Consider the following 15,765-nt stretch of genomic DNA (forward strand, 5'->3'; position numbering starts at 1 on the left):
ACCATCGCTTTAGCAATTGGGAGCGAAGCCCCCACTGCAGGTGGGCACGGGCTGCTAGCTCAGGTGGGTGGACGCAGCCCAGCACATCCTGTCTCTGAGGCAGTGCGTGCTACCTCTGCTCTCATGGGATCCCTCAGAGACAAGGCCTGTTAGTCACAGCTTACAGGTGTGGAAAGAGAGGCAGAGGTCCATGCGTGGCTGGTGTGAAGCTTTCTGGGAGCACTGTTAGAGGGAAGAGCCTCTGTGCAAGGTCCTTGACCCAGAGGACAGCTGACCCCAGAGCGAAGGACAACAGGCATTTCTGCACTGAGTCACATTAGCTCTGGAGTGCTCGGAGCAGGAATTTTGTTTATAAGCCGCTCTTCTCTGAATGTGGAGAGTGAACCCAGTCCCAGTTTGTGTCTCTCAGAGTTAACTCATGGGCCAAGAATGGATGGTGCCCCTGCCTCTCTGAAGCGCAGGAGGGAATTAAAGTCTCTGAAGGCTGGGGCCTCCAGGGACAAGACTTGGGTCCTCAAAGGAAAGTGACTTTCTCTGAATGGAGAGTGTTTGGCTCTGAGGGAAAGACCAGCTACCTCCATTCTTAGGCTCAAAAACGGCTTCGGAAGTTGGCGTGCATCAACGCGGCTCTGTGCATTGCTGTTTAGCTCACCAGTGCCTGTAAGATCCACCAGGGAAGCAAATGTCCTCTTTCCCCTTGTACCATCCACATAGGACAATGACCCTAGAGACGAGCAGGTAAGAACAGGGTGGGGCAAGGCCAGGGTGTACCTGCTGCAGGAGGGCTTGGTTGGGCTGGTGGAGGGTGAGGGGAGACTGTGTGACCACAGGACAGGTTAGGGTGCCGCCCACTCACAGCTCACCAGCTGCTCCTGCTTCTGACTCTGGGTTTCCTCACCAGTAAGAGGGGTTTGGTTCCACGCACTGAGGAGCAAATGGCCTGCCACTCAGGAAATGCAAAAAAAAAGTGCATTTCCGTTTATCACTCATTTATAATTAAGCTGTGAGTGATTAAATAGTTACACTATAAATATTAAATAGTTCTTGTCAACGAACTGTAACGCCAATGGTCAAGTGTGTGTGGCAGTCAACTATGTCAATAACGTAATTGTTTGTGGGGTGTGGGGGTGCAGTCCTGTAATCCAAGCACTCAGGAGGCTGAGGCAGGAGGATGGTGAATTCTAGACCATCCAGGGCTATACAATGAAGCACTGTCTCAAGAAGCCAAACCAACAATAATAGAATAATTAATACTCAATTGTTAGGAGTTATGATAGAGCAATCTATGAATGTATAGAATTATATGGTTCCTTTTAATTATGGACATCGATTTAATTGTATACGATATTAATGTGATCATTTAAGAAAGCGGCAACTGTAAACAGTAATGAAATTACTAAACTTCTCTTATGAAGTTACACAGATCTCAGCTAGCCCAAGGGCCAGGCTACCTTGATCCCAGCTTCCCGCCCTGGACTACTGTAGCACTCTGTTTTATTATTTATCTGTTTGCTTTTGAGAAAGGGTCTTAGTTTGTCGTCCAGGCTAGCCTCAAACTTGGGACAAGCCTCCTTCCTCAGCCTTCCGACTGCCTGTGTGGTAGGGTGGTCTGATGGTCACACGGGTGGTGGGAGGGGCTGTGACGCATTGCCTGAGATCTACGTGGAGCCCTGTGACGGGAAGAGGGGCCCGAGGGTGGCTCAGAGCCGCTGAGAGATGTGAGATCCCATCTCAGCCGTCTCCCAACAAGCAGTGCCAGCATGAAGGCAATTTCACGGGTTTCTTTAAGCAGTCAGACGAACTCCCACACCCCATAGGAGGAATCACTGCGAGCACCTCCCCTGGAGACCACTGAAATGGTGTGCTTTAGGTCAGCCTTTCCTATGTGACCGAAGGAGAGAGGCAGGAGAGTGAAGGAAGGGCAGAATCTGGGGGTCTAGGATCACTTGTGGTGAGACGTGGGGAGGTGACAGCTTTTGTGGATGCTGACAGCGAGCAGGGACCTCCTAGTCCCTCCATCATGGCTAAGCGGAGGACGGAGTTTGGGAGTGACCCTGGCTTGGAGCTGTGTTACTGAGTGGGACCGAACTCAGAGCATTACGGGTCACACCTTTGCACTGAGGGTCTGGTGCCTATAACGCCCCCCTGCTTTGCTTTTTTTGTCTGAAGTATATGAAAAGGGAAACTTAAAAATTGCCCAAACCCACAAAGGGACAGGAGGGAACCCCAGGGCAGCTCCTTGGCTAGCGTTGGGGAAAAATCAGTGTCTCAGCTGCCCCAGATGCCCCTTTCCTTCCTGCCTGTGGCCCCTGCAGGGGTCCCTCGATCTCCACAATGCCCTGCCTCTGTCTGGAGCGAGGTGTGGAGCAAAGCAGGATCCTGAGGCCAGCATAAAGTGGCTGTTGCTAGGGCCTCTGTGAATAAGTCAAGAATCTTACAACGGGAGATCCTTCTCGGTTATCCATACAGGCCAGTGTCCCAGTGTTGAGTCAGAGTCTATGGAGAGGGGGCACAGAGATCAGAGAAGACACGTGACACCAAGAACAGGATTTCGTCAGGTGTGATGGCTCGAAGGTGGAGGCCAGGCCGTGAGCCAAGGAATGAGCAGACTCTGGAAGCTGAAAATGGCAGGGAAACAGACAGAAGGTTCTAGAAGGAGCTGCCATTCCCACTTTGTGACCCTGAGGACTGTAAGGGAACGAGCGTGTGCTGTTTTAAGCCACTATTATGGCCAATTGTCCCACAGCCCTAGGACAGTTGCCCAGAACCTTGATGTTCAGAAGAGACACCCAGGACTCCCAGGATGGGGATTAGGGGTCCTGTATTTCATGGTGGGCTGTACCATCCCCCTTTCCTCCAGACTCAGCTTCCCCACAGCTGCTTCTCTTTCATCAGCCGCCTGACCTTACGGGGGAGCCACACTGCCCCCAGCACTTAGGGACACTGGGGTGGAAACCCCAAGGTTGAAAATAGCCCATGCACTTTTCTTGGTTAGGTTTCTTGCTGTCAGCTGCCTCGGGGCAGCCGGCTGAAAAAGCCACTTCCTTTCTGCCAGCCTAGCTGTCCATACTGGCGTCTCTCTTCTGTCCTGCCGAGTTCCCAGCCATGCGGGTGGCCCAGGCTGGGCTCCTTGGGAAGACTTTCCCAATGTTCCTGGCCTGGCTGTGGCAGGTGTTTTGGGGACGGGGTGGCACCTGTTTCTGCCTTTTCATCCCAGGGTCCTTCCTCACTCTCAAGTTCGAGGTGATGTTTCCTTTCTCGGGGTGTGAGCTCCGACCACGATGGTGTCACGGCCAAGAACTTGTTTCCACTCAAAACCGCGGACAGCGCAGGCCTTTCTCAGGAAATTTCTCCCCCTCCCCACCCGCCATTCTCAAGCTTGACCTCAGGGCTGGCTGCTGCTGGAAAGTATAAATGACACCGTAGGACACAGATCGCCTTGGGTGCGTGGGAGGAAGACGCCGTCTTTACAGTTTACCTCATTTCACACAGGCTGCTTTTTAAATGCCAGGGAGGCAAACAGTGCCCCCTGCTCATGGTGACCGAAAGATGAAGCTTCCTGTGGTGGCCTGCCACTTGCCCCTCACCACAGGGCGGCCAGAGATGGATGTGTGTGTGAGAGAGTGTGCTGCCAGGGTTCTGACATGACTGGAAGGTTCTAGAACATATGATCAACCTCCCCTGTTAAGTCAGACCCACGTGCTTACTTGAAATCATTGTCCAGGTGGGTCCTAATGCCCTGAGTGTCTTCTGGACTGGACCACTACCCAGTGAGGACAGTAATCTGTTCTAGCATGATGGATTCAACCCCATGATCCCGAGGGCATGCCCCAGTCATGTCCAGGGCAGGTCCCCTCAGTCATGACCAGGAAGACTCTGTGACAGGTGGTAGTGTCTTCTATCCCATCTCCTCCCACTTCAAGAGTATCACTCTTATTATTCAGATAGAGAAACTAGGACCCAGAGATGGGGTTTAAATGGCAGAGCATCTTATGCTGGAATTGACCAGGAGGTGATCCTATGCTTGGTGGTGGGTCTGCAGCCTGCCAGTCTCTCCCTCCCTCCCTTTTTCTCTCTCTCTCTCTGGTTTTTTCAAGACAGGGTTCTCTGTAGTTTTGATGCCTGTCCTGGAACTCACTCTGTAGTCCAGGCTGTCCTTGAACTCACAGAGATCCGCCTGGCTCTGCCTCCCGAGTGCTGGGATTAAAGGTGTGTGCCACCACTGCCCAGCTCCCTTCCTTTTCTTTTTGATTTTTTTAAGATTTATTTATTTATTCTGTATACAGAAGAGAATGCCAGATCTCATTACAGATGGCTGTGAGCCACCATGTGGGTGCTGGGAATTGAACTCGGGTCCTCTGGAAGAGCAGGCAGTGCTGGGGTTAAAGGCGTGCGCCACCACCTGGCTCCTGCCAGTCTCTTGCCATGGAGCCCTGACTGTGTCGGGCATGCTGTCTTCCTCTGTGTGTTTCAGGGGAGGGTCCCGTCCTCACCCAGCTACGCACCTTGGCCATCTCTGAGACAGTGGGTCTTCCTGAAGGGTCATGTGACCAGATAACAGCCAGTGAAATATTAGGGAATGACCCATTGGGCTTCTGGAAGGTTCTCCCAGCCCTCCCTAAGCCGACAAACAGCTACAAGGACTCTCTAGCCCTGTGTCTCCATCCTCAGCCACCACACAGGAAACTCCTTCTTGCCTCTGCTTGGCCTCCTGCGCTGCGGGACTCTCCTGCACACGCACGCGCATGGTAGAGCAGAAGGAGGTGTATGAAAGGAGGGTGTGTTCAGAGGGGCCACCATGCTGGGAGAGGTCGGGTGTCACCCAGCTCTCTTGCAGGCCTGTTCCGGACACTGGTACAGAACCTAGTGTACTGGGACAGAACTAGGCCAGCCTCACACCTCAAGTATTAGCCCAAGGGCCCTGTAGGTCCCCCAGTTCCTGGGGTCTCCAGCAGCTCCTACATACTGGTTTTCGAGAGTGTTTCTCAGCAAGTTAACCTGAGTAGTTTTTCCAAAAGTCCAATAATGACGTGGCCTGTGACACTCGGGAGCCCTAGCCTGCTCTCTGCCTGAGCACCATCTCCTTCTGCCAGCTGGGCCCAGCCATGCTAGCTTCCTTTCACTTTCCCCAGGATCCACATCCCCTTCCAGCTATCCCAGGGCCAACACCCACTGTTTCTTCTGCCAGGAATCTGCTTCCTTCCCTGGTAGGCTGGTCCACTTCCTCTGCCTGGAATCTGCTTCCTTCCCTGGTAGGCTGGTGACAGCTTCCTTCTTCAGACTCAACTGCCAACAGCCACCTTGGGAAAAGCTCTCCTCCACCCTCCAGAGTAGAAGAGCTCCTTGACGCTGACAGAGCTGGAGCAAGGACTCCCGAAGTAGGGCTTTCCCTTTTGTTAGTGAGTCTCCTCTATGGTACACCCAGGAGGGCAGAACTCTTTGTGTTTGTATTCCCTGATGTATCTCCAGGGTGGCAGCCCAGAGCCAGGGGGATTACAAAAGGTCCAGGTGCTCTTGTCACTAGATCCATCTACCTATCAACCCGCCTGTCACTTGCTCATCTGTTCACTTAGCACTTAACCCACGGGATCATCCATTCATCCATCAACTTGATCATCCGTCGATTCATCCTCCTAAACATCTACCCATTCATGTATCTACCCAACCATCCATCTACTCACCCAAACATTTACCTATTCATCCATCCATCCATCCATCCATCCATCCATCCATCCATCCATCCATCCATCCATCCACCCATCCATCCATCCATTCATCTAACCATCTATCCACCCAAACATCTAACCAATCATCCATGTACCTATCCATCCATTCACTTATTCACCTGCTCACTTATCTATCTACCTACCATCCATCCATTCAGCATCAACTTTCACTTATCCATCTGTCCTCCCACTTATCCATCCATCCATTCATCTACTCTCCTATCCATTGACACATCCATCCACCTACCTCTCCATCTACCCACTCACCCATCCATTGACCTATCCATGTACCCTTCCATTCTCACTTATCCCTTCCTCCCTCCCTCCCTCCCTCCCTCCATCCATCCATCCATCCATCCATCCATCCATCCATCCGTCCATCTCTCCTATCATCTCCCACCCCTCTGCTGAGCCAAGCACAGTGACAGGTCTGGCACACAGGGTCAAGAGAGGCCCCTGCTCTTTGGGAGCCTATAATAGTCTTGGTGATTCTTCAGGGAATGATCCTGTCTCCTGATGGATCTTTAGACCTTCAGACTTGGAATTCTCTTTTGGCCCTGGACACTTTGGGGACTCTGTGGCTGCCCTGTGCTGGGTGCAGATGACAGCTCAGACAGGCCTACCACATTTGCATGTTTTACCATTTCGGTCTCAGTTTTGTAGAGGAAACTTTTCTGGAACTCTTTTAAAAACCAGAAAAAACACAGGAAATCGTGTCTTGTGTTCTTGGTAGCTAACTCATGCTAAGTTTGAACACAGCTTTCATTCTTCCCTTCCTTCCTCCTTTTTCTTTTTTCTTTTTATCTTTCTCAAGTGTGAACTGAGGGCCTGCTGTGGGAAGGTAGCAACAGCAGCCCTGGCCTGTAGTGGAATCCTGTGTGTGTGTGTGTGTGTGTGTGTGTGTGTGTGTGTGTGTGCGTGCGTGCGTGCGTGCGTGCGTGCGTGCGTGCGTGTGTGGTGTGTTGGGAGGTGGATACTAGAGCATGCCCAAGGGGAAGAAGCCTTTGAAACAGGATGGTTGAAGTGAGGACGAAGGCAGACAGAGAGCAGGGATGGCGTTCATTCACAAGACGGTTCAAAGCAAACAGCCTTACTATGCTGAGGGAGCCCAGAGATGGCTGAAAATGGGCAAATATCAAGGAGGTGGCTGCCATGAGTGCTGGTGGCTGCTGGCTACAGCAGGCGTTATGCTCAAGAGGCCAGAACTGTGGCTGTGAGTGCTGCTGGGTGGTGTGTGGCGGGGCTGAGATGGAGGGAGAAGAGTGATTTCTGTTGCTCCAGCTGTGGGTGGAAGCTCCATAGTGGGCGCTCTAGCTTCCTCCTCTGTAAGCCAGGATCTGGGACTCCTGTTTCTCAGATTCACGTGAAGGCGAAGGGAGCATGTCTACATGCTAGCCCCAGTGTGAATTTCCCCATACTGCTGACCTTTGTCTAGGTAGCAAGGTGGATGCAGGTGGCCAGAGAAAGCCATTGGCTGAAGGAATAGGGCATCCAGCTGGCATTGGGGGCACTGTGGAAAAACAGAATCAGCCTCCAGATTCAGAGGCAACCCCTTTAGCACCCTGATGTATGCTGTGGGTTTGGCCAGGTGGAGTGTCTCCATCTCTTCTGGACTCTCTCGCAGGTTGTGATCCCAGATTGGCTTGGATGCCCTCTCATGACCACGTCCACTCCCACCACAGAGCCACCAATCTGAGCTGACAAGATCCAAACCTGTGTCTTCAGAGGCAGTGTGTGAGGCAAGGAACTTGCAGCTGTCCAGGGAATAGCCAGGACTTCTCTGCTCTGGGAACCCAGCACCTGATTTTTGGTGTCTCATCCCTACCCAAAGCCTGGCCCTTGCCTGGTTACTGCATCTTAGCTAAAGTCAGCTGCAGAGATGGCAGCCTGTGCCGTTAGGTTCATTCCAAGCTGCTCTCGTGTCCTGTGAGGCTCATTGACATGGGGGCAGAGGCAGCTTTCCCTACAGACATTTGGCTACAGATCTGACCTGCACTTGGAGCTGAGCTGTGTGGTGGGGTGGTCATAAGCCCCAGGGGGCAGGCAATTAAAACTCAGATCATCAGCACAGGAGTTGGAGCCGCATCCCAGCTGGTCTCCAGGCTTCAGGCTCCTGCTCTGCTGGGGAGCAAGGGAGAAATGTTCTAGAATCTAGCTGTGTGGGGTTAGTGCCTGACTCGATCCTCAGCTTCACCTCTGCAGCTCACAGGTGAGCCTTTCCGCTCACTGCGTGGCTCCTTCCCACCCACAAGGCTTCCCCTTCACTGCTCTGCAGCAAAGCTTCCTCCAGGGCCGTGTGCTGCTAGACCTCTAAACGGTTCTTCTTTTGTGAGCCGTTGGGTCTACCTTGAACAAGGCCCCGCGGTGCAGGGGGTCACTGGAGATCCACAGTCAGGGTCATGGGGGTTAAACGTTAGTGTCCTTTTCTTGTTTTACCTGAACCTGACGAACCTTTGATGCTAAATTTTCTCTCTGTCTCTCCGCCTATCTTTGTCTCTCTGTCTCTCTCTGCTTCCCTCCCTCCTGCCCTCCCACCTCCCCTTCCTTAGACAGGGTCTCATGTAGCCCAGGCTGTTCTCAGATTCCCTGCATAGCCAGGATGACCTTGAATTCCTGACTCTCACGCTCCCTCCTGAGTGCTGGGCTTGCAGATGTTCTTCACCATGCCAGGTTCATGCTGTGCTCGGGGTGGAACTCAGGCTTCTTGCACGCTAGGCAAGCACTCTGCCACATCCTCAGGCCCCTGGTCTCTCTGTCTGTTAAAAAGGAACCTCTTTAGGTTTCTGAGCAGCGGGCCCTAGACTAGGTTCATTCTGGGCAGGCCACTTGGCCTGGCTACCACAGTTTCCCCATCCTTAAGAGAGGAATAATAGGGCAGGAAGCAATGGTATCAGATTCAGCTTAGAACTGGGGTAGCCGTTATACAGCATGGTGTAGATCCTGCCACTGGAGGCGAACCTCAGTCCTGGACACAGCCGTCTGCCTGACGCAGAAACAGGTGCTCCTCAGGGCATGGTCGTTATAAGCTCCATGTAATGGGTGTGACAGTTAACCTATAACCTAGTGGGGTGGGCATTACTGGTGCCCCGCTGAGGCTCAATAAGGGCAAGTGACGTGTGTGAGGCAGCTGCCCAGGGTCCCTCCCAAAGGAACAGCTCCTCAGGGTCGTTGAGAGTGAATTCTGCCTATGGTCTGTGAACTGAACTTCCCAGGAAAGTAAGAGCTGTCCTGTGTTAAACATTCTTTGAGGCAGATTTGAGGATGATTAAAATTTCAGTGATGGGGGCTGGAGAGATGGCTCAGCTGTGGGGAGTACTGACTGTTCTTCCAGAGGGCCCAGGTTCAGGTCCCAGCACCCATACGGCAGCTCACAACTGTAACTCCAGGATCCAACACCCTTACACAGACGTACATGCAGGCAAAACATCAATGCACACGGAATAAAACAAGTTTTAAAAGGTCAGTAATGGGGACTGGAGAGATGGTTGACTGGTTAAGAGCATTTGCAGAGGACTCAAGTTGGACTCCCAACAGCTCACAAATGCCTGCAACTCCAACTCCATGTGATCTGATGCTCTCTTCTCACCTCCTCAGACACTGCCTATGGCATATATATATATATATATATATATATATATATATATATATATATAAATATCTCTCTCTCTCTCTCTCTCTCTATATATATATATATATATATATAAATATATAAATGTATCTTAAAAAATGCTTTTGCTTTAATGACTATGGAGACCCACAATGTTGTAGAAGAGTCAATTATCTTGGGCAATCTCAGCCCCTAAACAGCCATCATTGCTCACTTCTGTGAGTGACCTAACATCTTTGTAAGTAAGTTCTTTGGACTGTACAAACAGAACCTGGCTCCCACCAATTCAAAGGCTAAGAATGTCATCAGGTGGCACCTGAAGTCTAGAGTGGAGACTCGCTTACTTGGCCTTCAACTCCCCTCCCCGACCCCCTCACCTCCCACTTATGTTCCCATTAATGCATTTGAAAGATGCCATGGCTTAGGACTTTCTTTTTCCTGCTGTTATAAAAACCCAAATCTGTATTCCTGGGCTGTGGTCATTTGTATTTGGCTCCAGAACAAACTAGCTCCTGTTTGCCTTGAGGTAAGGGCCATGGTTTTTGAACCAGAGGGCCCCATTCCCTTCCATGCAAAGGAGACCCTGGCTGGGGTGGAGAGTGTCAATCCTCGGGGTGTGCAGCCAGCTCCCCCTCCATCTCCGTCTCTTCTTGTTTCTATTTCAGCTTCTCCTTCTGAATTTCAGTTTGGCTCAGGTTCCCACCTTGATGCCTGCCCCGGATGGGAGCAGGGTTTCAGGGACCCCATCCATCAAGGTGGTTCCACAGTGTCCGCTCCTGAGATTACTCACGCGCCTAACTGAGAAGAAAAGCGAAAGGTGAAGTTGGACACTGAAGCCCCCGGCCACTTCCTGAATCCAGCTGTCCTCACCCTGCCCCAAGGAACAAGTGACTCCCCAAAAGGAATTGCTGGAGGAAACACTGAGTTTTCGATGGCCCTGGAAAGGGAACTGGCCTGGGGTAGGTCTGGTTTCAGGATTTCACCTCACCTACCAGTGGAGGGTGGGGTGTGTCAGGGCTTGAGGCAGGATCTCTTACCCCACTTTGCTGGGGCTTGGTGCTCCCCGGCCACCTGTGTCTGGCAGCCGTGAGGTTGCAACATGGCGGCTGAGGTTTCTGTGGCCCTCTAACCAAGGCTGGTCCAGGTGCCCAGGGAAGGGACACATGGGAGACAGAATTAGACCCTCGTGGATAAACCACCACCCTGCCTAGGGTTTTTAGGTTTCACCTCAGGACCCACCCCTGTAACTGACATTGGGGCTTGATTCTGGACTGACCTTAAGCTGGTTCTTGACCTTGGCTTTATAGCAGGCCAGATCCTGGGTATGGGTCTTGCTTTCTCTCCCTCCCCCCCAGGCTGGGCTATCTAGGCAATTGCTACCCTCAGTGGCTGGTTCCCTCTCCCAAAGCCCTGGGTATCCTCAGGACCTGCCTCTCCTGGGGCCTCTTAGGATGGAGAGTTAATGCCTGCGTGGTACTCCTCAAGACGACAGGCACAACATGAAAGCAGGGGAGCACATACACATTGAGTGAAGTGGTACCCGAGGGGCCCCTCAAACCGACTCACATCAAGGATTAGATACAACCGCTGAAGACAACTTTTAATTGTAAAATGTGTGTGTGTGTGTGTGTGTGTGTGTGTGTGCGCGCGCGCGCGCGCGCGCGCGCGCGTGCGTGCGTGCGTGCCTGTCTGTCTGTCTGTAATGGCAAGAACAAAGTGTGGGATTCCCTGGATCTGGGCAGTTGTGAGCCATCCCACATGAGTGATGGGAACTGAACTCCCGTACTTTAAAAGAACTGCTCTCAAGCACTGAGCTGTTTCTCCAGCCCCAACCTGCAGAAAAGTTGTAAGAATAGTACAAAGGACACTGTCATGGCCACAGTCACCTGCACCATGTTGTAACAGTCTTGCTGGGGTAGAAGTCACAGCCCAGGTAATTCACCCATCTAAAGTTTCAGTCAGTGGGCTTTAGTGCTAGGCAGATAGATTTTGGTCAGGCTTAGAGGCCATGGAGGACAGACCCACCCTTCAGAACCAGCAACTTAGAAAACCAGGAGCTGAAGCCGCAGGACTGGGACCTGGCAGAATGGGATCTGAGTTGTTATCTCTGGCCCTGGGTGGAGACATGGCTTCTGAACTGCCAGAAAGACCCTAGGACTTCTACCTAGCAGAGGCTTCCTGGTAAAGAATGAAGACATAACTTGCCTGTCCCTTAGGGATTAACCCAGTGGCCTGTCAATCACCTGCACAGGAAGGCACCTCTCAGGAAAGCTGTCTGTCCCGAAGACTTCAGGAGCACAGTGTGAAGTCTGCCTACTCGTGTGGGCAGCAGGGCCAGCTCTCTGGTCACTGTCACTGCGTTTCCCTCCATAATGGTTCCTTGGGCCACTGCCCACTCTCACCTTTGAGAGTGTTCCACACCATAATAAAAGTCTTTGTCCTCCGTACCACCTCGGTGTCTCACTTGATTTTTTTTCTTTCCTAAGAGATGACGAGGGTCGGGGAGCTGAGGAGAGACCAGCATGGGAGGGACTCTGGCCATTTTTACTGTACTCGTGGGGTTGTGTGTTCTTCCCCACGGGCGGCTTCCAGACCCAACAACTCACTTTTGCTTCACCAGAAAGAGCAGGGGTCAGGGTGGGAGCTTGGCGCCCTGGATGCAGACTGTGACGACTACTGCTGTGACTTTATCTAAGCAATCCAAGCCAGCTGCAGACTCTTGGTTGGTGTGTTTTCTAAGTTAGATTAAATGGATGCTCTCTGGAGCCACCTGGGACACCCCGCCCCCCCATACCCCCCCCAGCCCCCTCCCTTTCTTGTGCTGGGCATGGAACCCAGGGCCTAGTACATGCTAAGCCAATGCTCTACCACTGAGCAGAAGCCCTAACATTCAAAAGATTTCTTCCCACATTTAGGAATGCACTGGAAGTTCAGGTTGACAGCCTTTGTTCTGAACCCTGTGCTGAGAGGATGACCCAGGTTTCCTGTCCTCAGATCCACATAGCTTTTTAGAGTGGACCAGAACTGATGGCTCTGAGATCCCTCCATGGCCTGACTCAGTCTTCCACTCCAGGCTTGTCTTTAGAGCTGTGTGTCATGCTGGCTGTGGCTAGGGACTCGGGGCACTGTAGGGAGATGGCTGTCACTGAGCCTGAAGTCACTACTGTAGGTGACGAAAGTTGCCCCTGTCGGGGAAGAAGTTCTGTATTCACTGTGGATCTGTGGGAAGCACCCAGGAAAGGAGAGAGCCTTATCACATTTGTTTGTTTACTTATGCACATCCACAGCATATCAGCAGAGGTCAGAGGGCAACTTGTGGGAGTCAGTACTCTCCTTGCACCCTATGGGTCCTGGCGATGGAACTCAGGGAGTCGAGCTTGGTGGCAAGCAGCTTTACCTGCTGAGCTATCTTGATGGCCCAGGAGAGGAGATATTCTTTTTTTTTATTTAAAAAAATATTTATTTATGTGTATATGTGTATGTACGCCATGTGCATTTAGGAGTCTGCAGAGAGCAGAAGACAGAGTTACAGATGGTTGTGAGGCATCATGTAAGTGCCGGGAATCAAACCCAGGTCCTCTGCAGGAGCAATGTGTGCATCACTGGTGAGTCTTCCCTCCAGCCCTGAGATGTTCTGATTAACTGATGCTCCAGCAGGAGAGGAGAGACTCTAAAGAGAGACATGTGCTCCTTCCTTCCCATAGGGCAACATCATCTTCTTTGCCACTTGTGAACTTAGTGTGTTTAACAGGCAGGGGTGGGAGCTTGAGGCTGACCTGCAAAGGAAAGGCCCAGAAGGCGTCCACAGTGGACCCATCAAGGGAAGGGACTGGAGGCAAAGAATTCTGCCAGACCTGGAGACTTTTATACCCTTTTCTTCTCTCTTTCTGTTTTTTTGAGACAGAGTTTCTCTGTGTAGCTGCCCTAGAACTCGTTCTGTAGACCAGGCTGGCCTTGAACTCTGAGATCCATCTGTCTCTGCCTCTCAAGTGCTTGGATTAAAGGCATGTGCCACCACCTCCCGACTTCTTTTCTCTTTTTAAAACGGGGTATTTTAAAGATTCATTTTCCTTGGTCTGGGCTTGAATCAACCAACCAATCGACCAATCAAGCAAACAGTCTACATCAGAGAACTGAGATAACCTGGGGCCGAGGCTCCCTTACCCTGGGAAGGGCCTGGTTGACCTGCCTCAGTGTAAATGTGCACCTGTTCTAGTCTGTCTCTCGGTTTTCTGTAAAGTGACCACAGGTGTGGTGGGGAGGGTGGTAGACTTTTTTTCTCCACCCCCTGACTTGGTTTGGCCAAAACTGAAAATAAATCTACTTTCTTTACTGATTTCTGTGGGCTAATTTCTTTCTTTTATTGAGAATAGATTCTTTCCCCCACCCCCACACGATATATTCTGATTATGGTTTCCTGGCTAATTTCTTTAAAAATATCAAGAGGGGCAGGACAGATGGCTCAGTGGTTAGGAGCATGTACTGCTCTTGCAGAGGACCTGAGTTTGGTTTCCGGTACTCACGTGGCAGCTCACAAACACCTGTAACTCTAGAGCAGTGGTTCTCGACCTTCCTAACTCTGTGACCCTTTAACACAGTTCCTTACGTTGTGAGGACCCCCAACCATAAAATTATTTTCATTGCTCCTTCATAACTGTGATTTTGCTGCTGTTATGAATCGAAACATCAATATGTTTGGAGATAGAGGTTGCCAGAGGGGTCGCGACCCACAGGTTGGGGATCTCTGTTCTCGAGGCTCCGGCGCTGCTGCCTTCCTAGGACACCTGCAGGCATGAGTCCATACCCAGACTCACCCCCCCCCCAGGATTAAAGAAATAAAACAGTTCTTTAAAATACAGAGAACTTAGAGACTGGAGGGCTGGCTCCCCAGTCAAGAACACGTATTGCTCTTGCCGAGGACCTGGGTTCAATTTCCAGCACCCACATGGTGGCTCACAACCATCTGTAATTCCAGTTCTGATGTCCTTTCCTGGCCTCAAAAAGTACCAAGTACACATGTGGTGTGTATACACACAGGCAGGCAACATACCCATACACAGGGGAAAGAAAAAAAAAACCTTAAATAAACAAACAAAAAAAACCCCAAACCCAGGAAAGCATTGCAGTAGGGTTTATGGACCTAAGTAACTCCATCTAACGGTTCTGGAGACTCGAGTATATCTCTGAACTGATACAAAGGTGTGGCGGGGCTGGGTCCTTCCAGAAGGTTCCAGGAGCAATCGCTGTCTCGCCTCTCCCAGCTTCTCAAGGGTTACTCATTCTCTCCAGATCAGGGACAGCCATGGAGCGCTGACATCAAGCCTCTCTCTCTCTTCCTTCCACTCCCCAAACTGGAGCGGATCTCATGCTTGCCCTGGGTGATTTAGAACAACCCATTTCAAAACTGGCTGGTTCCTGACCTCATCCCACTTGCTGCGACTCCCCGTCACCCTGTCTCGAGCATCGTCCCAGGTCCCAGGTTTAGATACGGTCTTCAAGGGGACCAGAGTATGGTCTCTCACTGTTCCCATTTCACAGATGAAAAAACCAAGCCCCAGAAGATCTGGGCAGCTTGCCTAAGACCACACATCCAGTGAGGGCTCTAGGGAGACTCCGGGGCCCTCCTCTGCCTCCGTCTTCACTGACTTCTAATTCGCATCTCCGCAACCCAGGGTGCATTGTATATCCACCCCTGTGGCCAGGCAGGTGCAGAAGCCCTCCCCAGCTCCCAGCCTTCTCTGATGGGTATTAACCAAAGTACCCCACACCCTCTTTATGAGGTTTCTGTTCACTGATTCGGGTTAGCTGTGTGGGGAGCCATGGAGGGTGTTAGAAGCCAGACGCCAGCCATGGAGATGGCTGGGAGATGCGGCTTCCGTTGTTTTAGTTGGAAGCCGTCACAGCCGGAGGTCCGGCTCTGTCTGTAGCTCGTGTGCAGCGTTTGGGAGTGAAGGCCGTGGCACCTCATTCCCCGACACTGAGAGTGAAATGTGTGATGGGGGGCAAGCTGGAATTCTAGAACGTCTTCAGTGAGGTCTTTCTGTTGAAAGCAGTGTGTGTTAGCCCCGCATTGAAAGGATGAGGGACTCCATCACTGAGGCAGGGCCTGCAGGCAGGAAGGCTGACACGGCACTCACTCACGGGCTAGGGGAGGCAGCTCCTCCCTCAACTGTCCCAACAGAAATGAAGATATTCTAAAGAGTCACCTGTGCGCCTCTCTGGCTAGCGGACCTTTGAAACAATAGACCCTAGGGAGAGACTTCACATAGTCCTGGTAGCCTTTCAGACCACTTTGTGGGACAGACTGGAGCTGAGACAGTGATGGTGAGAAGTCCCACAGCTGGGCCAGGACCGCTTAGCTACGCATACCTCGTGCCCTCTACTTAAATAGAAACCTCCTGTCAGGACCCCAAAGGATGGACTCGGGGGTCA

The sequence above is a fragment of the Peromyscus maniculatus genome, chromosome 5 (assembly GCF_049852395.1).
Source record: "Peromyscus maniculatus bairdii isolate BWxNUB_F1_BW_parent chromosome 5, HU_Pman_BW_mat_3.1, whole genome shotgun sequence".
Lineage (NCBI taxonomy): Eukaryota > Metazoa > Chordata > Mammalia > Rodentia > Cricetidae > Peromyscus > Peromyscus maniculatus.